General features: G+C 44.0%; 1 long non-coding RNA gene across 2 annotated transcripts; it reads right to left on the reverse strand.

Annotated features, from left to right (window-relative positions):
- Positions 1–1,691: 1,691 nt before the first annotated feature.
- On the reverse strand, positions 1,692–24,696 carry LOC123377806. 2 transcript variants are annotated; one of them, XR_006582337.1, is made up of 5 exons: positions 24,668–24,696; positions 9,834–9,925; positions 4,099–4,210; positions 3,411–3,503; positions 1,692–2,631 (listed from the first exon to the last, which is right to left on the reverse strand). It is a non-coding gene; the product is annotated as an uncharacterized LOC123377806 (long non-coding RNA). The 2 variants fall into 2 exon arrangements; XR_006582338.1 differs by having other exon boundaries at positions 4,046–4,210.
- Positions 24,697–27,514: the final 2,818 nt, after the last annotated feature.

Below are 27,514 nucleotides of genomic sequence, written 5' to 3' on the forward strand. Positions count from 1 at the left end.
GTAAATGTTGGTTTTCAGTGCAGATTTTTTTTTAAAACCAACAAAAATGTTTACTGAAAAAAATTGCCAAAAATGGTTTTCAAAACCCAACAGGATTAGCTGGTGGAAACAATTTTTCAGTCTTCAGAGGGGTTTTTTGTGTTTTAAGATTTTCTTTTTTTTAATTGTGGGATATTTTCACAAAAGATTTTTTTGTTTGTTTTCTGTGAAAAATTGTCATTTTTAAACCAGTTTAAAAATACACCTCTACCTTGATATAAGGCTGTCCTTGGGAGCCAAAAAACCTTACTGCATTATAGCTGAAACTGTGTTATATTGAACTTGCTTTGATCCACCGGAGTGCGCAGCCTCGCCCGCCCCGGAGCACTCCTTTACCGCGTTATATCCAAATTCGTGTTATATCGGGTGGCGTTATATCGAGGTAGCGGTGTAATTGGAAATGGTGCATCTATTTGTTAGAAATCAGTAATCAAAACTAACAGCAGAGCATTACTGAAACCTCACCAAGCAGCATTTCATCTTCAGGCCCAATCCAGCACAACATTTAAACACTGAGTACTCCCAATGAAATTGGGTATCTAACTGCTGGATTGGTCTCTATTTGCAGGAAATGAACTCAAATATATTAAGTCATACCTTTCTTGATTTAAATGCTTTGGACTCTATCATGGAAGGCGGTCAGCACCTTCAACTCCCATTGACTTCAAAGGTACATGAAGAAACATAGCAACTCATAAATGGTGCTCAGTGGATTGTCGGACTGAGCTCTTTATGAGGTTCTTCACTTTGTTTCCCCCGAAAGCCTACATAATTCATTTATAAAAAATATTTTCTGTTGCAAACGTACCCTCCTCCTTTCTCTAGTGCTTCTAACTTCAGCTACACTTCGTGTTCTTCAAGAGGTAAGAGGGAAAGCAACAACAGAGGGGAAACAACAACAACGGATCTACAAGCAGTTCCATCTAGAGCTGGATGAAATTCTGCGGACAGTTTATTTGATGAAAAAAATGCAGTTTTGGCTGACCCAAAACTATTCCTAAATTTGACACAAATAGTTACAAAACAGTCAGAGGAGAAGAGAATGATGTTAATGCTGCTGCCTGCCTCAACTCCACCTTATAACCTTTACTCCAAATATTAGCACACTCACATGGGATGTGGGAGACAGGTTCACATCCCCATTCTGGAGCAGACCTGAAATGGCCTTTTTAAATTCACCAAAAATTCTGAAAAATTGCAGATTCAGTTTCACCCAAACTGATTTTTTCCCTATTTTTCAGAAATCCAATCGAACCCCAAAAATCAATTATTCACCCAGGTCTAATTCCATCCATTACTTAATTAACTGAGATGGCCTTATATGGCCCTTCCCCTTCCCCTCCCAATCACCACCTGAAAGCTACTCCAGCTCTACCCTGGCTCAGGGAGGGCTACAAGTCAGGAAGTGGCTAGAGCTACCAGCCAGTGCTGGATCCCATGGGCCCTATGTAGGGGATGGAGGGAGGGCATAGGCGAGAGAGAGCTCAGACTTGATCATAAAGAGGATTTGGCTTTTTGTCAGTCACTGAAAGATTTTTCTTGTGAAAATCAAATATTAAAATTATTACTTCACTATTACAACATTCTGCATTTCTTACTGACGCAGGAGAACTCGGTATGTGAGCAAAATAGAGGACGACAATTGGGACTGAATTCCACCAGGGATGGAATATACTTTACTTCATGCAGGGCACTGACAACTGTGATACACCATAATATAGAATACTCAATATTCCCCAGAAAGATCAATCGAAAAATATCTACTACACATTTAACGAAGAAATAATTTCATTCAAGCAGCTAAACAAAATGAATTTTTGGACCATGCAAGAAAATGCTTCGTGTGAGGTAACAACATTATGTTCTAAATTAATTTATATCTTTGTGGAAGGGAACAAATATATGAAAGAAAGAAACAGATAATAGTGTTACTGGTGACAATGTTACCTCTCTTGACATTAAAAAGCAATATGTTTTAGGTCGTATAAATGTTATCAGTACTGATGCTTGATGAAGAAGGCTTACTCATATGTCAGTGACATCTAAGGTTCTGATTCTCAGTCTTGCATAAAATGGATTCTTCACATAAACAGCATCTGAAAAACCCAAATGATGGTATGTTTCCCCTATCTATCCTGCCAATAATCTCTGGTGGAGGTCACATTTAAACATAGATTTGAAGAGACAGGAAAGGTTTCTAATTATCTGATCTTTATTATCCATAATTTATTATCCTATTATTTTCCACAAATTATTAAACGTGAAGCTTGGTTGTTAGTTGTTGGCCAAATTCTGTTTTCCCCACATGAGTAAACCCACTGAAATCAAATGGGACTACTCACATGAGGAAGAAAAAGTAGAGCTGGCCATGTGTCTTTGTGTAGTTAAAGAAGTTCCAGTTGACTTCAGTGAGGGCAGAATTTCACCTCATAAGTAGAATTCAAGCTGAAGCTGAAATGCTAGAGAAGGCTTTTGTGTCAGGTTATTGTAGCATGATACTACAGCTGGCTGAAAATTTTCTGTTGAATCTGTTTTTGACGGAAAATTGAGGTGTCAGTTCAGTGAAGATTTTCTCTGACAGTATCGGCTTTCCTGAAAAAAAATTTTTTTCTTCAAAAAAAAAAAATGGAAACCTAAAAACTGCTTCTTCTACAAAAAGTGCAAAAGAAACCCATTTTCTAACCAGCTCTAGACAATCTACATAATAATTCATTTTAGAGGGCCGGGACCTGATCCAAAACTCAGTTAAGTCAATGGGCTTTGGATTGGGCTCAGTAGTTAGTCAGATCAGCATTCCTAACGTAACCCCCTTCTCCTGTTCCATGGCCCAATATGAGGTTGTTCAAGATAGGGGAAGCCTGCCTTGTGACTTTTTACAAAACTTTGGGAACCTGGGCCTAAGGCTTCTGTGTGTGCTTTGCGTTGTGTCAGTGTTGCCCTCAGACCAGACCCACTCAGCCAAACCACCAGGAACAAGGCTTTATTCTGATAAGAACACAGAACAGGATTACAGTCCAGTAGCCTCCTCTCTGCTTGCCTGCTACATGCTCCCAGCTCAGTCAGTGCTGGGACCTTCTGCTGGGGAGGCAGAGGGTACATCCTGGCAGGAACCAGGAAGTTCTCCCACCATGCTGCAGGTTGCAGTCCACAACTTGTAGTTCCCAGAGCTGCTGTTGAAGCACGCTGGATCTTGGGCTACACTAAGACCAATGAGATGAATTCTGAGCAATGTTTTAATCTTCAGTATAAAAAAAATGAATGCCTTAAAATGACTGCACCAAAGGCAGTGGATTAGAAATGGGAAACAGAGCCTTTCATCTCTAGGACAGCGGCTCAGATCTCTCCCACATTGTGAATGATGGAAGATTTACCATGTGAAGTGTTCAGTGGCTGATGTAAAATTAGTTGCCTCAACTCCAGTTCCTAGTGGGCAGCTGTTCAGAGGATAAATCAGCAGTCCTCTCCTAAGGAGATAGGACAAGGATTGCATTAGCACAGGAACAGAACTGTCCTTCCGCCCGCTAGAGGTGACCCCTCCAATTCATAGTGAAGGCACACTGCTGAAGCATTGCAGGGGGTATAGTGGGGGTGCTGAGACCCACTGAATCAAACTGCAAACCCTGTATATAATGGAAACCACTTCAAGCCAGGGGGTCCAGCAGCACCCCCAGCACCCTAGTTCCAGCACCTAGGGGCAGTGTGGAGACATTACCGCTGCTGGGAGAAGAAGGATTTCAGCCAATGTACTGTACTTATTCTCTCCAAGACTTGGCTTTGCATCTAACTAGAGTTTGCTGGAAATGCTTATTAGACTCAGTTAAATGGCCAACATTCATCATCTTTAAAATAAACTTAAAACAAACCAAACATCAGCCAGCTCCGTCTGCCAAAGAGTCTCAGAGGATTGGCATCTCTAAAGGTATGCAAGCAGGATGCAGTGGTGGCAGCTCTGACTGCGAAGATGTGTCGATAAGAAAACGAGGGCCCAAGAATAAGCACAGAATACCTTCTCTAGGTCACAGGTGGCAGTGACCAGGACAACATAAGCCAGACACAGACCTAGTGGTTTAAGCAGGAGTCAGGAAACATAGCCAGAGTCAGGAGCTGGACCCCAGAGTCAGAAGCAGGATAGCAGGAGCGAGGCAAGGGGAGAACAGGGCTGGGTCCAATGCTGGGAACAAGCAGACATCATAAACAGGATCAGGCAAACGCTCTGAGCAATCACTGAACTGCTGCTGCAGGGCTTAAGAGCCAGTCTGTTGACTTTTCCAGCCAATTAGGTAGCCCCTTAGGCAACCCTACCACAGGCCAGCTGCACTGATGAGGTTGCCCAGAGCCTGGCTCTGCTGCAGGCCCCACTTCCTGACAATGGGTATCAAACTCACGGTGTAGTAGGAACTGTGGACTATTTCTTCCCTCTGGATTTTCTACTCTGCAGAACCTCGGAATCCTTAACCCAATGTGCTTCACTCCTACCCACTATGCATTCCACCCACTAACAAAATTGGTGACTAAATAGGTCATGTGCACAAGGAAGTGTCAGCACTGGGCTTTAACACTGATCCTTCAATTACATTAACAGGGAAATCCACACCATTGAATCATTGCTTCAGACTCAGGCAGACAACCTGAAATTTTACACTCAGTAAAATATCTATGAAACCCCTTTTTTTTTTTTAAATGAAAGCTTAAAATGATGGTGAATCTAATTATGTCGTGCAGTCCACAAATCTGTGTCATGAAGGCTGTATGTTTAACACCCCATCTCTATTTATTTGCAACATATTTTAGGATATGACTTTTTAAAATAGGCAATACAATCATTTTCCCCAAAGTCACCCAGGATTACCTTGAGAGTATTTTTATATAATACTTGACTAGTAAAATAAATGCATTATAACACTGGCAACGTGGCTTATGTACAAAACTCATTAACTTCAGTCACAGCAAGACGACCCCAAGGCATACATTTTTCTTATTCCAACAGCTGCAAATATGAATGCCCGTTATTATGATATATAGCCATTACATGCAATAAACAAGACACAAGCATGATTAACTTTTCAGCCTGCATAATACAGACCATGGAAAGTTGCAGCAAACTATGTTGGCTAGTGAGCAGGTCCATTTCCTTTTACAATTGGAGCCTGTGATGGATGTGTGTGTCTTGAGAAATAACAAGGCCAGGAAGCTGGATGCACAGTTCTCCAACGGAGGCAGTTTATTATTTGGCTCCTACATGAAGGGAAATGCAGACTAAACAACAAACAAAGATAAAAGTAAAATCTGTGCATTTACTTGGGATGCATTTCAGCCCTTGAAACAGGGTTTGAATAGATATCAGGTCCCTGGTCCCCACCCCATAGAAAGAGTTATGTCCCCTGTGTCCCATCAAGAGCCATTCCTTATGCAATGATGTTAGTCTTAAGAAATTGGAACTGCTCTGCAGTTTTCTCCCAGGGAAACGCCTTTAGGCTTTTGTTTTGCTTCTCTGTCTTTCCAGAGCCAGCCATGATTGTGCCCTTCCTAAAAGCTGCTTCATCCATTCCAATACTACCATATGCTACATCTTCTCTCTCTTCTCCCTAACACTGGACCACTTCTAACAGGGTTTCCAAACAGGCACCAGTGACTCTCACTCACAGGAAATGGAACATTTGTTTTCCCTAATATGTGTGCCTCTTGAATTAGCTGTTTTCCAACGAGCCTTTCCCACTGTATAGTGTGTTTGACCCTTTCTAATCTTTAGTCACTTTGGAATGAACTTGTCCAGGAAAGCATATTGTGGATGCCTACCAATACAATAGGTCAGGGATCGGCAACCTTAGGCACACAGCCCGTCAGGGTAAGCCCCCTGGTGGGCCGGGATGGTTTGTTTACCTGCCACTTCCGCAGGTTCGGCTGATCGCAGCTCCCACTGACCACGGTTTGCCGCTCCAGGCCAGTGGGGGCTGCAGGAAGTGGAGCGGGCAGAGGGATGTGCTGGCTGCTGCTTCCTGCAGCCCCCATTGGCCTGGAACCGCGAACTGCGGCCAGTGGGAGCTGCGATCGGCCGAACCTGCGGTCGCAGCAGGTAAACAAACCGGCCTGGCCCGCCAGGGGGCTTACACTGGTGGGCCATGTGCTAAAGGTTGCCGATCCCTGCAATAGGTCAATTTCCCAACCTAAGATATGGAGAAAAAGGTTATCAGCAAGGAAGAAGATTCATTTAGATAAATATACCTCTCTTATATTTATATGAAATAGAGAGATTAATTCAAAACATGTTGACTATCTCTCTATTTCATATAAATATAAGAGAGGTATATTTATCTAAATGAATCTTCTTCCTTGCTGATAACCTTTTTCTCCATATCTTAGGTTGGGAAATTGACCTATTGCAGGGATCGGCAACCTTTAGCACATGGCCCACCAGTGTAAGCCCCCTGGCGGGCCAGGCCGGTTTGTTTACCTGCTGCGACCGCAGGTTCGGCCGATCGCAGCTCCCACTGGCCGCAGTTCGCGGTTCCAGGCCAATGGGGGCTGCAGGAAGCAGCAGCCAGCACATCCATCTGCCCGCTCCACTTCCTGCAGCCCCCACTGGCCTGGAGCGGCAAACCGTGGTCAGTGGGAGCTGCGATCAGCCGAACCTGCGGTCGCAGCAGGTAAACAAACCGGCCTGGCCCGCCAGGGGGCTTACACTGGTGGGCCATGTGCTAAAGGTTGCCGATCCCTGCAATAGGTCAATTTCCCAACCTAAGATATGGAGAAAAAGGTTATCAGCAAGGAAGAAGATTCATTTAGATAAATATACCTCTCTTATATTTATATGAAATAGAGAGATAGTCAACATGTTTTGAATTATTTTTTTAAAATGGAAAAATGGCCTTTTGCAAAACCAAGTACATTGCCAAAACAATTTCAACTTTATATTTTCAAGATTTTATGTCCCTCCCCCCGCCCAATATGTTTTGGAATTTTTTAAAATCAAAAACATTACCACATTGGCTTCTCCCCCCCCCCCAAAATTGCCTCCAATAACTATAAAAACAACCCTGGTTGTACAGGGAAACGGAAATTGTCAATAACCATTTTGATAAGGTTTGTGATACGTATTTTAAAAAAAAATTGGGAAAAGAATTGTGAAACATTTTTTAAATGAAATCTGGTTCCATTTCAGATCAGTACAATAGTGGGCTGTGACACTTTTGTACTATTATGTCTGATTTTGTAAGCAAGTAGTTTTTAAGTGAGGTGAAACTTGAGGGTACACAAGACAAATCAGACTCCTGAAAGGGGTAGTCGGGAAAGATTGAGAGCCACTGAGCTAAGATATTTAAAGTATCTTCCTGGAGTTTTATTTTGAGAACTCCTGTACAGGTTTCTCGTTGTATTTTAGTTATTTTAAAACTAGTGGTTTTCTTCTATTCCCCCAAACCTTGATGATCAGGGTAAAGGCAGCTAAGCTATTGGTTATTGTTTCTCAAACTTTCTGAGAGTAATTGACGGTTAAAAGATACTGAATAGCTAATATACATTCATATAGCTACTCTGTCCTATGCTTTTCTAAGCAACCTCAAATAGATTCATTTCCGTATGGATATCCCGCACAACTGTAGTTTGACTTTGCATTTCACTGAAATTAACATTTCCTAATAAAGGCAAAACCGTTGGATAACCAATGCTCCATTGCTCAAAGGCCTTAGTGAGGAAAATCTTGCGGATTCACACTAACAGCTGCGGTGTCCTCATTCGTATATTTTAATGAATAAGGCCCTGAACCGGCAGAGCTCTTATGAATGTGCATTAGTTTGTATTCAATGGACCTACTCAGCTGTTGAAAGCGAAGCACATGCTTAAATGCTTTGCTGAATCAGGCCCTAAATATACAGATGAACAAACAACCAAAAGAGGAAAGAAAAACATCACAAAATGGGGGCTGCTGGAAGCGGCGTGGGCTGAGGGATGTGCTGGCCGCCACTTCCAGCAGCTACCATTGGCCTGGAGCAGCGAACTGCGGACAGTGGGAGCCGCGATCGGCCGGACCTGTGGACGAGGCAGGTAAACAAACTGGCCCGGCCCGCCAGGGCTTTCCCTGAACAAGCGGCGTCCCAAGTTTGGGAATCACTGATGTACATCATAGTTATATTTCACATATTCCTTCTACCTGCTAAGGATGACCTCTAGATCTGAAGTTGCCTATGTCTGTATTCCTTTCCTTTGTATTGGCTTTTCTTTGCTTAGCCATACCCATCTCAGGTCTTTTGACATATCAAAAGATTTTACTAGTGTTAGAATAAAGAGGCTTGATCGTGCACCTTTAATCTTGATTTCAGCTTTCATTCCGAGTTACCTACTTTATTCTCATGTGTCATTTTAGATTAATTTGTTATGCTACATACTTGCCAAATAAATAATGAGCTTTCAAATTAGTCCATATGTAATAAGGCAAGGATTCAATTATTCTTAACACTATTAACATTTTTCAATTGTATCAAGGCCCCTCTGAAAATATGATAGACATGTTTAGGAGTCTAGAGAGCCGCAGTGTGTTAGTTGTGAAATGTCATCGTTTTTAAAACATTAATAACATAGCTGTATAACAGTCTAAGATTATGAGGACGAAGGTTCAATTCTTCACAGGAATCCACGCAAGCAGATCTCTCAAATTTTCTTAATTTCCAGCGGTAATGATCATTTTAGCCCTATACTCCACATTTTTACTGGGAAAAATCATGTCTATCAGAAATAAAGACTCATGCATCTGAATTGATGAAAAGAGTCCTTCCTAGTTCTTCCTGCATGAAAATATGTTGTGTCCCTGATCAATTTTGTGTCACTATTAATTGTATTACAGCAGCAACTACAGGCCCCAAATGAGATTGGGGTCCCACTGTGCCAGGCACTGTACAGACAATAAGAGGCAGACCCTGTCCCAACGGGTTTCACATTTGAAAAAGTCAAGACAGACAAAGGGTGAGAGAGAAAACAGGGCACAGAGAGGTGAAGTGACTTGTCCAAGGTCACACGTAGTTAGTCACTGACACGGCTGGGAGCAGAAACCAGGCCTCCTGGAGCCTAGTCCAGAGCCCTGTCCATTAGACCAGCCACCTTGCCATATAATGGACCCCAGCAGGTGGGCCTGGGCAGTTTGAGAGGTATCCATGTTCTTGTTCCATGTGTAACCCTTCGGCAGGGTTATTGCGCAAAAGAGCCCAGTCTGCTGTTTAAGCGCATAAAAAGAATGCACGAACCCCACAGAGAAACATATCAAGGCCACCATCAAGAACGCTGAAAAAATATTTTTAAAAACATAAAGCACTGGAAATGTATTGTTCTTAGCAGTTCTGCACACATTGTATGTAGCTGTTTTGCTGACAGAGTGAAAAACTGGAGTTTGAAGGTACAAGATTAAAAAGCAAGACTGTCATTTGCTTATATTTCTAACTAGTCATAGACTTCCTGGAGTTTAAGGCCATTAGATCATCTAGTCTGACCTCCAGTACATCAAAGGCCTTTTCACCCACTTACCCCTATATTGGGGCCAATGACTAGTTAGACCAAAGCATTTAGCTCTCAGGGGACTAGACTGTTGTGTGCCATAGGCAGAGAACAAGGGTAGCACCTCCAATGCCTGAGTCCCCTGCAATGGCAGGAAATAGACTACGTGAGGCATGCCCAGATGATTCTGACCCATGCTGAAAAGGAAGGTTACCCCTTTCCTCCCAAGAACATTGCCAATCTGACCTGAGAGAAAATCATTTCCCAATCCCAAATCTGATGATCAGTTTGAACAGCACCTGAGCAAGACTCACCAGGCAGGCAGCTAAGAAAGAGGATTCTCTGTACGACCTCAGAGCACTGGTCCACGCTGTTCAATGTCCCATCTCCAGCTGTGACTCTCATGCTGCAGAGGATGACAAGGATTCAGAAACAGGAATCATAATTAAGCCTTCAGCACTTATCCTTATTCTACTTATCCGGATAACTTTTGTCTCTTGTCTCCATCGTTAGCAGATCACCTTATTAATACATATCTACTCTTCAAGATTCCATATAATGAAACTTGAAGACCCAAGTAAAAATTTACTCTTAGAATAGTTTTCCAGGTTGGGGGCTATGTGGCCGCCTCCACCCAGACACAGCTCCACTCGCTCTAACCAAGTCAACAGGGCCCTGCACAGGTGGACCCCTGTGACCAGGCCTCTACTCCTGGTCAATGTTATATTGACTTAAACACTGCAAAATCAGACCCCTAATTACATCATGCACAAACCTAATGGAGTTTGAGGTTTTGCAAAACTAGCTTGGCATTTATGGATTCCCCATCCCTCCACTCCCCTTGCACTTTAACCCTATTTTCTGTCAAACAGATGATTTAATTTGGAGAGAAAAAAGATTCTCTAGTTCGAGTGAAGTCTGTACTTTAGATTTAGAACCCTGGTCCTAAAATTGTACAACTAGAGTATTTTTCATTAGACTTACTCCCTCCCTTCTTTATTTTTTTTTCCCCAACAGTAGCACTGTTGATTTAATTGATTTTTTTTCGGTGGTGTTTGAAAGGTGGAGAGAGTGCAGCTTCCTACCCATCCGTGGCTGCCTACATGCAGCTCTTGCCAGAATGTAGCCCTTGACATTAGCAGTCTGCCAGCATGGGAATGAGCATTACATGATATTTCTATCTGCACAGCAAAAGAGTTAATGGGGAAAATCTAAGTTCAGGGCAGTCATCTGAGGGGAAAGACCGTGAAGTGTATTGGGACCACATTTTAGCTCCAGGCACAAAGCAAACAGCATTGCTCACTTCATTTCAAATGAGACAACTTGATTTTTCCTGCAAAGTTTAAAAGAAAAGTGAGTGAATCAGAATCTATTTTTAATAAACAAAGTTTCATTTATTAAGTATAATTATGCTTAATACAGTAATTTTCTTTTATTAGCCATGTTGTGTTGCTGAAGTTATAGCCAAGTGAATTTGCATGGTGTTGGCAAATGAGGATTTATTTTGAAGGTGGATTGTCATTCAAAAAGTGGACTTGGGAGAAACTGGTAATAATAAAAAAAATATTATTGGAAATGTTACAAGGAATAAACTAATTACAGGAGTCTTAAGTAGATCTGTCCAATAAAGAATAACTGGACTGTGAAATGAATGAACAAATAAAATAAAATCCATGGGAAAGGCCCAGATAAATAGAAATGGGAAATTGTGATTATTTAGACACAGACTGGAATACATTATAGGAAAGATATAAGGCTAGACACATGTTGCTTTGGTGCAAGATTGCTTTGAAAATCAATAGGCTATGTGTGAGCATCAGCCAGTAAAGATGGGAGCACTATTAGTATGCTTGGTACTAAGTAAATCAAGGAAATATCAAAATAGTGAGAAATTAAAAAAAAAAACCAGTTATTTCAATCTCATTTCTATTCTCCCAAACTGACTTGGGGAGTTTTTTTGCCTGGGCTAAACTCTAAAACTGAGGCACAACTTCTGGATTTGGCCTTCCATTTCTGACATAGTCTGGCTAAAATATCATGCATTGCCACATGGGAACAGCTAGCAAACTGGGAACGGGTTGTTCTGAAAATGCTCCAGGGGATTCTCTTGTTGAATTTTCTTTTACGGTGCAAAAGACAAGCTTCCTATCCAGCCACCTGATATTGCAGAAATAGTGTTTTCCTCCACCAGGACAAATTTGGGGGCAGGAATTCCTACTGGGATGTGAGAGATTTCCATGCATTTTATCTAGCTCCTTTAGCAAATAGCCTGTCTTGAAATCTTTTGGCAGACCTCCAATCTTGGCAGCAGGAATTTGGGAAAGAACAGCAGAAAATTTAGTTTCAACATCAGGAAAAAAAATTCCCCAAACTATGAATTCTAGTCACAAAAAGTAGTGAATGCCAAATCAGTGGACAAACCACATTAGGGAATATCCCCTGCAGGAGGATGAGCTAGATAGTCTAAAAAGTACTTTCTGTATCTAGCCTTTATACTTCTATTTAAAACAAAAACACTTGGGAGAAGTTATTACACAGGCAACTGTAAGTAATAATCCTGCATGCAAATACACTGAGTATGCTTGGCATAAAGAGGAACCAATATACTTGGGCACAGAATGGAATATGAGGAGAAAGCATCAAGCTCTGAGAGTTTTATAACGCAGAGAGCCTTGTTTGAGTTCTATGCAGATCCCCTCCTGCAGGAGCTTCAGCACTGCGCCAGTGGGGCTGCCCAGGTGGAATACCCCTAGAGGATTAAATTACACATGACATTCTGAACAATTTACCAAGAGACATGGTGGATTCTCCATCACTGGCAATTTTTAAAGTCAAGATAAGCTTATTTTTCATAAAAGATCTGCTCTAGGAATTAATTTGGGTGAATTACGTGGCCTGTATTATATAGAAGGTCGGAGACTAAATGATCACAATGGCCTTGGAATCTATGAATATTGATCCCCTTCCCTGAATCTTAATAGGGAGTTCCCAGAGAAGACAAAGGAGAGCCAGCTGCAGGATGGTTCTGAAAAGCTAGTTCCCTCCATTCTCAATCATAAAACAGGGATCTGGGCACTCTCCTACCTCAAGAACACTGTTCTCTAGCATGTCCAAGTGCTCAAAAGATGCCAGCAGTACTTACTAATTTCACAAAGCTGCCATCTTTGAATAATATGAGCAAGCCTGGGTGTGCCACAAATTCCTAACCTCACATAACACCATCTATTGGCAGGAATGCAGCATTACAGCTTTCCATTAAGATGAGTGAGGAAACTGCTAACTACGAGGTTATGTCTGTATTCCTTTTTAGATGTGTTTTGTTTTTTCCAGAATGGAGCGTATTGGTGTCCCCTTAGACGTCAGAGGAAACTAAGGTCCTTATCCTGCAAACACTTATACACATCAATGGAGGTAAAAATGAGGCATGTGCATAAGTGTTTACAGGGTTGGGACTTTATTGGGCACGATGGTTAAAACAAAGAACACCCAATGACAAAAAGCTTTGGGGAGGGGAAGGAAGGCAGAGGGACGGATTGGCAGGAGATAAAGAGAGATGATGGCAGAGACCCAAAAAGCTGGTCTCCACTTCAGGTCAAGATTCAGTTCAGAGCAGAGCTCTGTAAAGAACAGAGAAATCTTCACAAAAATTGCATTTTGGTGAGGGGCCATTACTACTTGAAGTGGAGTAATCTAAATTCCAGTCAAGTCATTAAATCTGTTTTAATGCCATTTGAAATGAAGATACTCGATTTTACATATAGTACTGTGTCATGATGGGTTTGTTGTTATTTTATTATTATTTTTATTTGTATTACCTAGCAACTAGGATCCCCGGTCATGGTCCAGGGCCCCAATGGACACTATACCCATACTGATCTCACGCTTTCCTTTCCTCACTGAACCCAAGAATTCTATAATCTGTACTTCAGAAAGGCTATGTCAAAGCTATACCACTGAAATAAATAAATGGAGCAAACCAGGCGTAATTAAGAGGAGAATGGGCCGTTGAACTCTTTGTCTATGGACAGGTTACCAACTCTGAGCATCACTAGATGTGAAAAATAAAAAGTCGAAAGGACAAAGGCACAGCCAGTCCACTTCAAAGTCAGGAGTTAATATTCCAAGAAAAAACAAATGGGGCAGAGTGGGTGGCAGGAGAGAGGAGATTTGTATTTTATAAATCATCGCCCAGATGTCTAGGGTTTTTCTCTGATAAGAAGTATTTTTAACCATTTTGATGGCAAACAAATTGGGTGACAATTGAGGCTCAAAGTTATAGAAGTTGACATGCTGCTGTTAATTAACTTAGCCTGATTTATTTGATAGACTAAACCTCTTCATGCTATAATGGACTGGTTATTTATTTCTTAATAAATGGGAATCTAAACAAATCTTAGAGGTCACTTACATTTGGAGGTTTTCTGTCATTATAGAACCATAAAACTTAATAGCCCTTGCTACTTGCCTGAATTCAACATTAAACCTTAGAAGAATAAAATAAAGCGTTAATTATTGTTCATTATCATGAGAGTTTATGGGGAGCAGGTGCGGGGGAATGTAAGCAGCCCTCAATGACACATTGTGGAAAAGCTTACAATATTCCCTTTACCTACTACATGCCACAACATCAACATGTTTATTAATTATTTTATTAATTAAAAAGCACATGTGGCCAGATTCTGAAACAGTAGCACTTTATGAATGTTTCATTGAAATCAAGGGGACTATTTTGGGGCTAAGCTGTTACTCAATGGCAGTAAATGTATCAGAACCTATCTAGGGTACTCATATGGCCCCACAGAGGCTGCATATCTGACAATCTTTTATATATTTATCCTCACAACACCACAGGGAAGTAGGGAAATGTTATTACCCTCATTTCACATGGGAGAGCTAAGGCGGCAGCCCTACCTTCTGAAGAGGGCAAGGAGCGCCAGGATGAGGGTTAATCCCATCTCCTCTCCACTCCCCTTATGCCACCTAGCAGAGGGTGGAGAAAGGAACGCATGTTCCACTTTTTAATGGGGTGGCAGAGATCCTGGTCTGTTGTGTCACTGAGATACTATGACAAAGGGGTATTGGAAATAGCTACCAAGAGGCATTCCCAGTGATCTTTCATTCTGTGATTTTTCTATTTTCGTAATACCTGCCTTTACTCAAGACAACCTGGGCTACTACTGATCAAGAGGAAGACTGATGGGCATCTCAGAGGGAGACTGAATACTGATCGAAGAAAAGGCAGAATCAGAAGTACGCACCTGCTTGAGTATAAAGTCATCACAGGCAAATCGGGTTACGATAAAAAGAGCACCAAAGAGCCAGTAAGGGAACAGGCATTGAAACAAATACTAGGGGTGAAATTCTGGCTTCCATTGACTTCAGTAGGCTTTGGCTCAGAGTCCCTCAAATGTGGTTATACTATCACTGTAGTGTTTATTCATGACAGAAGTTAAGACTAACTAGCTGCAGACAATTAATATAGGCTAAATAATACCATTCCTTAGACCTCTTTTCTAAGACTGTCATTTCTGTTATTTTTCAGTTAATCCAAAATTATAGAAGAAAAAAAGAGACATAAAATCAGTGAGATAATACACATTGGAAGGGACTTTAATGGAGATTAGAAAGGAAAAAAATTGAGACCAAAATATGTAATTTTTCTCTTTTCCTTTAAATTAGTTTTCCTATTGGAAACAGTTTAGAAATTACCTGGGGAATTAGCAAATCAGATCCAATTTTAAGTCAGAATAAAGGAGGATAGGAATACCGAAGCAACCTAATTATGAGCTAACCATTAAAAGGTTCTCAGTGCTAATGTGCAGCAGAGGTCAATGTCCGGATGATTTATAATCAACATCAATAAGAATGTCAAGATGGGTGAGATAATATCTTTTACTGGACCAATTTCTGTTGTGGGGGGAAGAAGAGAGACAAGCTTTCGACCTTACACAGAGCTCTTCTTCAGCACTGCATACATCAGGAAAAATGAAAGACTATTAGGAGGAGGCCTTGTTCGGGGAAGGTAAGAATAAGTATTCTTGTGCAGCTGATTGCATTGTCATCATGGAGATGACTTTTTCAGTGAACACAATACGCTGATCTATTGCACAGACCTATTCATTGTAAATCCACTTAATATTATGATATGAAAGGTTGCTAGTGATCATCTTCTACAGTGCCACTGGTACAAAAGGAAAGCTTTGCTTGTGTTGTCTCACACTGAGACAAAGCAGCTACCAAGCATTGGAATGTGAAAGAATGGATGGAGGGCCATTAATTTATTTTTTGTAAAAAGAATAAGTTGGCAGGAGGAGATGTCTAACTATTGCTGGCAGTTAAAAAAACCATGAGCCCAATCCTGCAAATGGCTCCACTGTGTCAAACCCCATTGGGCCAATAGGATTTGGAGATGGTTGGCACCTGGAGAGGGGTACCCAGTATTTCATAGTTTGTGGCCTAACGAGGTGGCACTAATTGCAAAGGGCTCAGTCCTGTACCTTGAGCCAGCATTTGTGGTTCAAGAAGGAGCCATAGACTCCCCCTGGTTGTGGGGGGAAGACCTAAAAATGTCAAGGCTAAACTTGGGAAGAGAAAGAAAGAAAGAAAGTCTCCAGGCCTTTATTTTGTGATTACATACAGCTGTGAAAATGTCCACTGAAGGAAGGGCAATGTTTGTCACTGGATTATCCTCAAGGTCACTCTCTGGCTATTCATGGTCCCTCCTATAACTGCCCAGAATGGCCTATGGGTTCTGGCAGCAGTGTATAGTGGCATAATCATGGGACTGAGACCAGGCAACTACTGCATTCTAATCTGGGCTCTGACAGTTAATCTTTCTGCTTTAGTTTCATCAGATGGAGAATGGACATCATAATACTTAACTACCTCACTAAGGTAATGATCACAAAATTGTTTGCAAAGCACTGTTTAAATGCTAAAATCTACCATGATATACAGAAACTCCTTTGACATTGGGGTACACAGTAGTTCTGGATTGCCACTAAGGTTGCCTGTGCATATGCATTAGGATAATTACATGATCATCCTATGTTTTGCCATCAGCAGGGTCTCTGCTTCATTTGTTGCAGAAATCGGAAGATGTGTATTGAATGAGGCTTGAGGACCACAGGAAGAGAAAGAATGATATCCTGAGTAATAGAGTTGAATGCTGCCCTGGAGAACTGGATTCTATCCCTGCCTCTGCCAGCATTCCCCAGTGATGCTGGGCTTTTCACTGAAACTAACAATTTGACAGTTGGCCACTACATGTGTGTTTCTCATTTTCTAGGTCCCCAACAAGAGACACCTACGGTCAGATTTTCATAAGTGCTGAGAGCTCATAGCTGTAACTTAAATCAACTGGAGCTCTGCTTTGACCATATAAAGTGCTATAAAATGTGTGTGTGTGCAGGGTTTTGAGGGTGTCCGTTAGATAGGGTCAGTGCCTTCCAGATGACTGTTGGCTACAAAAGCTAAAGCAACCCAGAGGACATGATTGTTAGGCAGATGACAGCCATGGGAACAAAGTAGAAATGGGGAAGGAGCTTGGTGGGGGGAAAACCCCCTGAAACATGAAGAACATCAGAAAGAGAGAGATACAGCTGCATTGTGTTGCTGCTATTTACAAAGGAATTGAGACAAAAGTATGTGAAGGAGGCAGGGATAACAGAAGAAAGAAAAGGGATCACTTCTACAAACAATACAATAGATACTGATTTTACTAGTAACAAGGAAACTAGAGCCAGAAACTCTGCTCCATTACACCAGTTTTATGCTGATGTGATTGTGTTGGTTTTGGTGGAGTTAAAGCAACATAAAACTGGTGTAACTGAGGGGAGAATCTGGCTCCCAGAGTTTGTGAAAGAGAAAGAAAGAGGAAAAGAATACAAAGACAATGCAGCGGTGAAACACTTCTCTTTCTATAATCAGTGTACTGTAAAGTGTCCATTTTATAGCTATATGAAGCATGATTCCCATAATTAAAAACAATAGTCAGATTCAGAATGAGAATTTCCTTGATATTTTTGTTTGCACATCAGCTTTCTCTTCGTAAACCAATGTGGAATTACAGATGACAGACCATGTGTTGGTTGAGAGAGAACCGTCTCCTCCATTCCCTGCTAGGAGTGTGACACCACTTATGCTGGGGAGGCAGAAAAGGAATTATACACTGTCAGAACAAAAGGGTAGTAACCTCACCACTAGGAAATGATCCTTTCCCTGTTAAGCATTGGCATAAAATGCTGCACAACAGAAACAATTTGCAGTGCACACAAGTTTTATTGGTTCTACAAAACCCAGGAAGCTGTTACATAGTCTCCTGTGCCATCTACTGACATTTTATCTATTAACTATTTGTGTATGTTCAGACATAGAACACTCTTATAACAACTGCAGACCACAGAATATGGCCTGGGAGGCTGATTCCAGCTTTGGCTGAGATACACTCAGCGCAGCATGAGGTTGAAAGTCACTCTTACACCAGTGAAGTTCCATTTAAGTCCTCTGCAATCCCTATACTGCTTAGGCTTTCAATTTATACATGCTTGCGTGAAGTCCTGAAATTAAGACAATTATCATTTTGCATTCAAGGTGAAAAGAGATATGTGCTTTGCTAGAATACTTTTCTACCACAATACAAATAAATAATAGTACTTAGGAGCGCCAATCATGGGCCAAGACCTCGTTGTACTAAGCGATGTACAAACATGCCCAAAGCTGATTATTCTTTGAAAATCTGCCAAGTTGGTTTCTTTCACTTTATAAGTTGTAAAGCTACATTTTGTTTTTCTAATGGCAGGCAGATATTATGGCGGGGTTTCTCAAACAGGAGTCGTCGCTTGTGTAGGGAAAGCCCCTGGTGGGCCGGGCGGTGTGTTTACCTGCCCCATCCGCAGATCCGGCTGATCGCGGCTCCCAGTGGCCGTGGTTCGCTGCTCCTGGCCAATGGGAGCTGCTGGAAGTGGCGCGGGCTGAGGGACTTACTGGCCACCACTTCCAGCAGCTCCCATTGGCCTGGAGCAGCAAACTGTGGCCAGTGGGAGCCACGATCGGCCAGACCTGCGGACGGGGCAGATAAACACACCTGTCCGGCCCGCCAGGGGCTTTCCCTACACAAGCGGTGACCCCTGTTTGAGAAACCCTGTATTATGGTGAATATTTATAGATGTTTTTAAAAACACCTAATATTTTAATATATCTTACTGCAGTGAGAACCAGCAAACTTTACAGATTTTAGCTTTTAATTTCCTTCTATAAAGCTATAGAACTTTATATAACCCTTTGGTTCTGTATCTGCTAGTTTTTCAACAGGTGGTGGTGGTGCGAATTTGAATTTTTACCTTTGTAAAATTTTCATATTCGTTGCTTGGGGAAACAATCAGATAAAATAGGTACAATAACCTGAGTGGTGTAATGGCAGGATTATGTGTGTAATTATTTGTAAAATTGAAGGCTGGTGATTTTTGGCTGTGATGAAATATTAAAGATGTTGTAGGCAACAGCAGGATACTTCAGATGAAATAGTGCTTGAATGGGGAAAACATGAGAGTTAAACTATATTTAAATAATATCCAGGTTGCTACTTAAACCTAAAAAGGAATGGAAATCCAGAGTCAATAATCAAGCTTCCAGGGTACTAGAATGGGTATGCCCCATTATTGAGGGGATGGGATACAGCAGGATAGGGTGGTGGGATAAGTATTGATTATTAACAGACAGATTGTGCATGTTTAAAAGAGGTGGAAGGAACTAGTGTCCTGAATGGGGGCTAAACACAACTGCCATTTGTCACAGGGTGTGTTGTCCCTTTAATGACAGGTCTGGGTTCAGCATGTCCTTATTCCCAGGGCAGGTGTGCTGGGAATTCTAATTCCCCAGGGACCATTAGATGTCAGGCTAGAAGCCAGGCCTGAGGGGAAAGCGGGCAGGGCTTATCTTGATGCTCCCACTGCAAAGGGTAGAATGAAGTGCTTAAGGGATGAAGTCATTGTTAGTGATGCTGTCAGGGGAGCCAGAGCTGAAGTGTCAAGAGAAGGAAAAAAAACCATGGGATGGGGTAAAAGAGCATTTGATGGAATTGTTTGCAGGCCCTGGACCAAGGGAAGGGGAGCACTGCCTCTGGGGGGAAGGTTTATGGACCGGGAAGAAAGCAAGCTAAGGGAAAAGCCTTGAGTAACAACGTGGCAGTTTGGGCTTGGGGCCTGGTATAGACATGTGTTCTTGTTTAGGGGTGTCTGGCTGGGACTTCTGGGAGAACATCTCTCCCCGCACTCAATGCAAGAGGGGCTGACAGTTGTAGCCTGCAGTGAGGCTGTCTGGCCTAGGCCTGGCAAAGAGTTGGTGCAGAGCTCCTGCAGTCAAGGAGAAGGGCTTAGCCTGGGGAGGGCCAGGCATTGTTTGTAGGAACCTCTGTTTTGGAATGTTCTTTCTGCTGGAAAGGGAAGAGCCTCTTGTTTGGCAAGTGGGCCAAATCTCCAACTCACTGAAGCAGCTGACTACCTGAGGAGATGAGAAACTGAGGCCTGGCTGTGCTCGATGCTGAAGCATGATAAGCCACGCTGTTACAGTCCGTGTGCTCTCCTGACTGCCACATGGCAGGAAAGAGAAGCCTGGGCCCTGTTGCTTCCTCCACACCCTTCAGCGGGCACATTGGGCGCATGCTGCACCCTACCCATTCCTTCTGCCCTGCCCCTCCCCCACAAAATGCCAGGGGGCTCTGAGCGGGATTGTGGATCCACACCATTCCCTACAAGATTGTGCCTCAGGCACTGGCCCTGTTTCAAATGGAAGTTCCCTACACTCTTGAGTTTAAAGGGACCTATTAAACACTTAATTTTTTAAAGAGCTTTTCTTATCTATGCTGTAGCGCCAATACATGCTGTTGAGCTGCTCTGAACACTCCACTGTTCTCTGGAGCAGCGCTCTGGAAATCTCAGTGAAGTATCACAGCAGGGGCTCGCCCCCATCAGCTGTGTGCCCTACGTCCATGATTCTCAACCTTTCCAGACGATTCTGCCCCTTTCAGGAGTCTGATTTGTCTTGCATACTCCAAGTTTCACCTCACTTAAAAACCACTTGCTTACAAAAAATCAGATATAAAAATACAAGTATCTCAGCACATTACTGAAAAATTGCTGACTATCTCATTTTTAACATATAATTATAACATCGATCGATTGGAATATAAATATTGGATTTACGTTTCAGTGTGATCCTTGAGCCTTTTTTCCCCCCCCACTTATGAGCCTTGTCTGAAACCCGAGCCCCACTGCCTGGGGCTGAAGCATGTAACTTAGCTTTGCTGGGCTCCTTCTGGCATGGGGTCCTGGGCAATTGCCCCCTAATGCCAGCCCTGCACTTGCAACCCCCCATAACCCTTCCCGCAACCCTCAGGTTGAGAAACTTTGATCTAGATGAGTTCATGTACCCCCGGAAGACCTATGCGTACTCCCAGGCGTACACGTACCCCGGCTGAGAACCACTGACCTACATTACAAGAGCAGGCCACTGTCATGGGATGTGTGGGTGGCTGGGGGGCAGGACTGGTTTATTGTTCTTGAGAGCAGGCTCAAGTACAGCAACCAATGGATCGACTTTTTATATTTGCACATCAATGAAAATGACTGAAATAACGGGTAGGTTATTCTCCTTGCTGAAGATCCAGCCCCCAATAAGCTTCTTTCTTGAGACTGAAATATTCTATTTCAATGCTTTCTATTACATTTTATCCCAAGGTTATTGCTGCTCGGAATGTACACAATGCCCTTTTCCAATCGCATCCAAACAATACGGCCATCTGTTTATATACTCAGGTCTTTTCTTCTATGCTTTTTGCTATTTTGTATCACTCTTCTTCTGTATGCAATTGTTTGGGATAAAATATGCAGTTATTAAAAAAGTTATGTGATGTGCATTATTCCCTTGATAGGATTCGTCTGCAGTGTATTACCTTGAAAGAACAACTTCTTCTAAAGCTTTATAAGTGTTTGAAAGCGCAAGTTACCAACTGCTGAAACCATTCCTATATGTACCATGAACCTGATGGTGATGTGGAGGGAACCATCAACAATGCCAATAAGCTTGCAAGGATGTAAGTCAAGGAAGGAATCTTAACATAAATCTGGTAACTGTCAGTCACAAATCTGTGAGCTCTTCAGTACACTGGGTTATCAAAGGGAATACTTCATACAATACCTTGTCACTTGCATAACAGATCAAGGTTTAAGATCCATGGCCTTCAGACACTACCTGTGCTCATGCAATTTCCTAAAGGGAGGACAGTCTTCTCTTTATTTTACACTCTGTGGTATGGTGTGGAGAGGAGGTTTGGTCCCTGACTCTTTAGGAATGCTGCTCTCAGGTGAGGACAATGAGTTGGCCCTGAACTCCTGCTGTTAGGAATGGTCTCTGAACACCGATGCAGCCTGTCTCATTTCTCAGTGCATATGCCACAATGTGGGGTCTGCTCAGACCCCTCACCAGAGACTTCAAAGGGCTTTACAAATTATTATCCATAGTTTACAAATAAACTGAGGCTAAAAGGAGCCCCATTGGAGTTAGTTTAAAAAACATACAAAAAACACACACCCCTTGGTCTCATCACTACTGGTCTTGTGTAGCACGAGAAAACATGCCCTTTCCATTAGAAAACAAATTCCTTTATGTTGAAATAACTATCAGAGGCTTATTGATGACAGAAGCCGCAAGCTGAGGTCTGTATTGCCCACAGGAGGTTACTTTTTAAATCTAAGAGGCAGCAGTTTCCTTTATGAAAAACCAAGCCTCTATGTTTTGTTACATGCACATCACTCCTCTGTCTGCTGCTTCCCCCGCCTGCAATTGCTGACTACCTAACCCCTGCCCCATGCCTTCCTTTGGTATTTTAAAGCATATTATTGCCAATTCTTGTTCTCTCCTCCTTGCTGAGTCACATTATCTGGTTCTTGCCTTTGGCATCTACGCACGCCTATACTAGGGTCCTTTGTGGGGTTGGGTAGCTTTTCTGAAGCAAGGCTATAGATGGCTCCTAGGAACTTCTGTGCCCTCATGGTCACAGTTGCCACAAATAGAATTGAAAAGACAATCTTCCAAGTAGTAATGAGCAAACATCAGATGATGAGGATGCTTATTCATATCTGGCATGTACTGTCTGAACTACTTGTGGATGCAAACCGAGGCTGGTTGAGCATTTTAACATCCAGTCTCTGGCCAGAACCAGGGAATACAGAGATAAGAAATTAAAGATACTGTTTTGATGAGTTATTTTATCTGAGCTGATTTGAACATCCTTATTTTTCAGGGGAACTCTTGAGGGACTGTTCCTGCAATGGCTGCCATCCTGGCTAATAATAGGGACTAAACTAGTGACCTGCACAGCTCTATTCCTTGAACTTAATGTCATGCTCTTTAAGAAGGGCTGTAACAGACTTGCATCCTCTCTAGAGCTGTCAGAAGGGGATGCTTAGTGCACACTGACCAGCAGGTTACATTTCCATGGCAGAAACAGATTTTTTTTTCCCTAACATATCTGTTGCAATGGTCACTGTGACGGGGTGTACCGGACCTTGAAGAATAAAGGGAGCCAGAAGACTCTGTTCCAGGTGTTGGAGTGAACAAAAGCCCAGAAAGTGGAAGAGAGGATGCAGTCCCAGGGGATTAGGATTTGGATTGTAGGAAAACCCCAGGACACTGTTGCTTTAAGGAACCCTGTAGTATAAGGTGGCTGGGGGGGGAGAGGCAGGTCTTGCCTCTCTTCCAGCCAATGGAGAGGAACTGTCTGAAAGAGGGCAATATATAGACTGCCTCTGCCTTCTCCCTCACAACTAGGCTGATACTGAAGGAGAAACAAGCTAGAGCTAAGCTCTAGCCAGCAAGGGCTGGCACTCTTGGGTGGAGCAGACTGACAGAGGAAGAGATCTGGGTGTGGCTGAAGAAGTGGAGTCAAGTATGAACTGTTGCATTAGCGTTATGGACCTTATGTTGGTGGACTCTGAGGACTGTTTGGATTATTTTATGATTAAGGACTCTGAGTACTTTGATATTAAACTAGCCCTGAGTAGGGGTGTTTGTGAGCCCTTACAGAGCATAATGGTCCTCCACTTGGGGTCTGGTTGGAGAGCATGGCCTAGTGGTCACAGCTGCAACCCCTGCCCACCAGGGGGGTTGTGGGGAGGGGAGCCCAGGCCCTCCCACTCCACCAGGCTCCAACCCAGGACCCTTTGGGCTACCAGTAGTCTGGCAACCAAGGCTGTTTTAGGCTGTCCTTAAAGTTGCCAACCCTCCTGGTTTCACCGGGAGTCTCCTGGAATCTGTCTCTATCTCTCACAGACTATTGAAACTGAACTGGGACATTTTAGGCCACTAAAAGTCTGGCAGTGCAGTGGGGCTAAGGCAGGCTCCCTGCCTGCCCTGGCTCTGTGTTGTTTTCAGAAGTGGCCAGCACATCCCTGCGGCCCCTGGGGGGAGAAGGGGTCTCTCCATGATGTTCCCACCCTGAGCACCAACTCTGCATCTCCCATTGTCCGTGAACTGTGGCCAATGGGAAGGGTGGTGCCTGCAGGCAGGGACCCCCCTGCCTCTCCCCCAGGGACGAGCTGGCCGCTTCCGGGAGTGGCGTGAGGCCAGGGTAGGCAAAGAGCCTGACTTAACCCCACTGTGCCACCAACCAGGAGTCGCCCAAGGTAAGTGCTACCCGGCCAGAGCCAGTCCCCGAGCCTCCTTCCACACTCAGCACCCCAAATTCCCTTGCCCCAATCCTGATCCCCCACCCACATCCAAACACCCCTGCCCCAGCCCAGAGCCCCCTCCCACACACCAACCCCCCACACCATCCCAGAGCCTCCTCCTGTACCCAAACTCCCTCCGAGAACCCTCACCCCATCCTCTGCCCCAGCCCTGAACACTCCCCAGAGCCTCCACCCCCTCCCACAACACAACCCCCAGCCCAGTGGAAGTGAGAGAGGGTGGGATGGAGTGAGCAGGGCAGGGCCTCAGGGGTTTTGGGTTTGTGTGATTAGACAGTTGGCCACTGTAGAGCCCGTCCTCCCTGGGCCTCTTCCTCTCTTCCCCCACCCCCCAGGGTCAGCTTAGTCCAAGGCCTCCCCCCCCAGTGGAGAAATCCAAACCAAAAGAAGTAAAAGGGAGTTACCAAGGTCCACAGGATACTTCCCTCTCTGGGGTGGATCCTCCCTTCCCTGAGGCAGGGCCCCTTTGGGCAGCTGTGTCAGAGCCTTACAGCTTCACTCTGGATTGTGGGCTGCAGGTTTGCTGACCTCCAGCTCTGCCACCCAAATGGGCTAATTTCCTGCCTTTTAGTTCCTTCAGCAGATGGAACATTTGCTGCAGGTGTGGCAGGGCTGGTTGAGCCCAAAACAATCCCTTAACCCCTTGTTGCCCAGGGCAGGGTTTGTACATCCCATCACACAGAGACTGTGTGGTGTGCTGTGGGCAGGGGGGTGGGGGGGGCGCTACCAGGGGCGGGGTGTGTGCATAATGGCCCCAGATGATGATGGGGGCTCATATGGTGATTTTAGACATGTGCTGATCTCCACAGGTCTCCCAGATCGACTCTAACTGGTAGTACAGTACATCGGCTGAAACAGCTTCAGTTGACAGAGAGAACTCTGCAGTGTTTCTGTGTCACAAAAGCAGGCTATGCTTGCTGCAGCTTGTCAGGAACAGAAAACCTTGGCAACAGAGGGGTGGGAGAGAGGCAACATTCTGATTATTAAAGAAGACTGGGGACAGTGATAGAGCTAGACATGGAGGGTAGGCAGCCGGCAGGTGGCAAGGGAAACACAAGTCCCTAGCAAAGGGATTTGAAGTCAACCAGTAGAGATGGTTAGACCTGGAGCACAAAATCTTGCCTTGAACAATCAGATTTCTTTGGCCAACAAGTGTGTGATCATCCAGTTGGTCATTTTGCTCTATAATAAATGCAACAGATCCTGGATGTCACCACTCAATGTATAGCATATGCATTACATAAACATAGGTGTGGGCATTTTGAATGTATTATGCATGCACCACACTTGATATTTGGTGATATCCGTGTGATAAACTACAAAGCTATGCCTAGTCCATGGAGCAATGGACAGGGACTCAGGATACCTGCATTCTAGTGGCAGCTGTACTACCAGCCTGTTATATGACCTTCGGCAAAGCACTTCAGCGCTGTGCCTCAGTCTCCCTCTCTCTGAAATGGGGAGGATTCTGACTTCCTCTGTAAGGTGCTTTGAGATTTACAGATGAAAAGCGCTAGATAATAGGGAGGGATTATTTATTATTACTGGAAATGATTTACAATAGGACATGGTACTTGCTCCAAGCTCTGGTAGGTCCTTGGGTCAGACCTTTCATTCTAAACACTAATATATTTAGAAAAGCTATCTTAGGTAATGTGTCTGAAAGGTATTTCCTATAACTTTCCTCTCCCTCAGAGCACTGTGGAGTTGCATTAATGGTAACATAGGCAGCCTCATTCCCAAGGCACAGAAATACAAAAAGTAGTACCAAGCACTGTCTCTAAAACTCGCTGAAACACTTCCAAATTAATTCTTCCAAATATGTGGCATGTACAGAACACACACCGATGTGCTGCGATGTAACGCTCTTGTTGGCACTCACTTGGGACAACTTGCATACCTGGCCACGAGGGATGAGGTGCTCTTACCTTTATGAAGGACTAGGTTACCCAAGTTCAGTTGGGGATAAGATTTGCCAGACTGGTACATGGGCAGTCATCTGAGACATCATAAACGGGAACATCAGAGGTGGGAGGCTAGCTCTGGAAAGAGGCATAAAGACACTTGGAAGGGATAGGAAAGGTGTGGAGAAGCGCCCCTCCCCCCCCCAGCACCGCTGAGGGGGATGTGCCTTGCGAAAGGCACCAGCACCAAGTGCTCCAACTGAGCATTGCTAGGTGGCCCTCAAAACAGGGAAATGAGACCGGACTAGCAGTTGCTGCACAGGGCCGGCTCCAGACCCCAGCACGCCAAGCGCGCGCTTGGGGCGGCATTTTGCCAGGAGGGCAGCAGGCAGCTCCAGTGGACCTCCCGCAGGCGTGCCTGCGGAGGGCCCGCTGGTCCCGCGGCTCCAGTGGACCTCCCGCAGGCGTGCCTGCGGATGCTCCACCGGAGCCGCAGGACCTGCGGACCCTCTGCAGGCACGTCTGCAAGAGGTCCCCCGGAGCCGCAGGACCGGCGACCGCCAGAGCGCCCCCCGCGGTGTGCCGCCGTGTTTGGGGCGGCGGATTTCCTAGAGCCGCCCCTGCTGCTGCAGTTACCACAGCTCAACAGTGGAGCCTGCCTGGGGTGCGTGCAAGGCTGCAGAAGGAAGCTGAGGGCAATTGGGTGGGGCCTGGGACTAGTGAGGAGGGGACGACTGTGGAGCCTGGGGGAGGCAGTGGGGACCAGGGGTGACAGGTGGGGGGGCAAGTGGAGGCAGCAGGGGGTGGGGAAAATAGGGAGGCGGGGGAAATACAAGCGCAGTTCCCTTGAAACAATGACAATGGTGTTTTTTCATTTTTTCTAAAGGCCCTAATCCAGCAGAGTATTTAAACATGCTTAAGTCCAAGCACTTGAACAGTTCCATTTATTTCAGTGGGACTACTCCCATGCTTATAATTGAACAAATGCTTAATGGTTTGCTGGACTGGGGCTTTAGTGTGTATATATTAACGTTATAATAAATAATTAAGAACTGGAAAGTCGCACTATTAAACTTTGTAATATTAATAGCAAAAGTGGGTTAGTTGTGAAGCTTCGATCCAAATTCAAGTTCCTAAACTTCAGATCCAAACCCAAGTCACTTCGCAAAAGTGTTGGGATTCGGCGTTCTGAACTGGCCCATCTTAAAAGTAAACCTGAGCAATGAAGTTGAAATTTGTCTCTTGAGTACCTGACCTGAACCCCGCTGCAAACCACCAGAACCTTTAAATTGCGCTTCTCCTTCCCGCCGTCATCAGCAGTTACCAGTCGCCTCTGCCGGAAGGTAA

This window comes from Mauremys mutica, chromosome 9, assembly GCF_020497125.1.
Source record: "Mauremys mutica isolate MM-2020 ecotype Southern chromosome 9, ASM2049712v1, whole genome shotgun sequence".
NCBI classification, from domain to species: Eukaryota; Metazoa; Chordata; order Testudines; family Geoemydidae; genus Mauremys; species Mauremys mutica.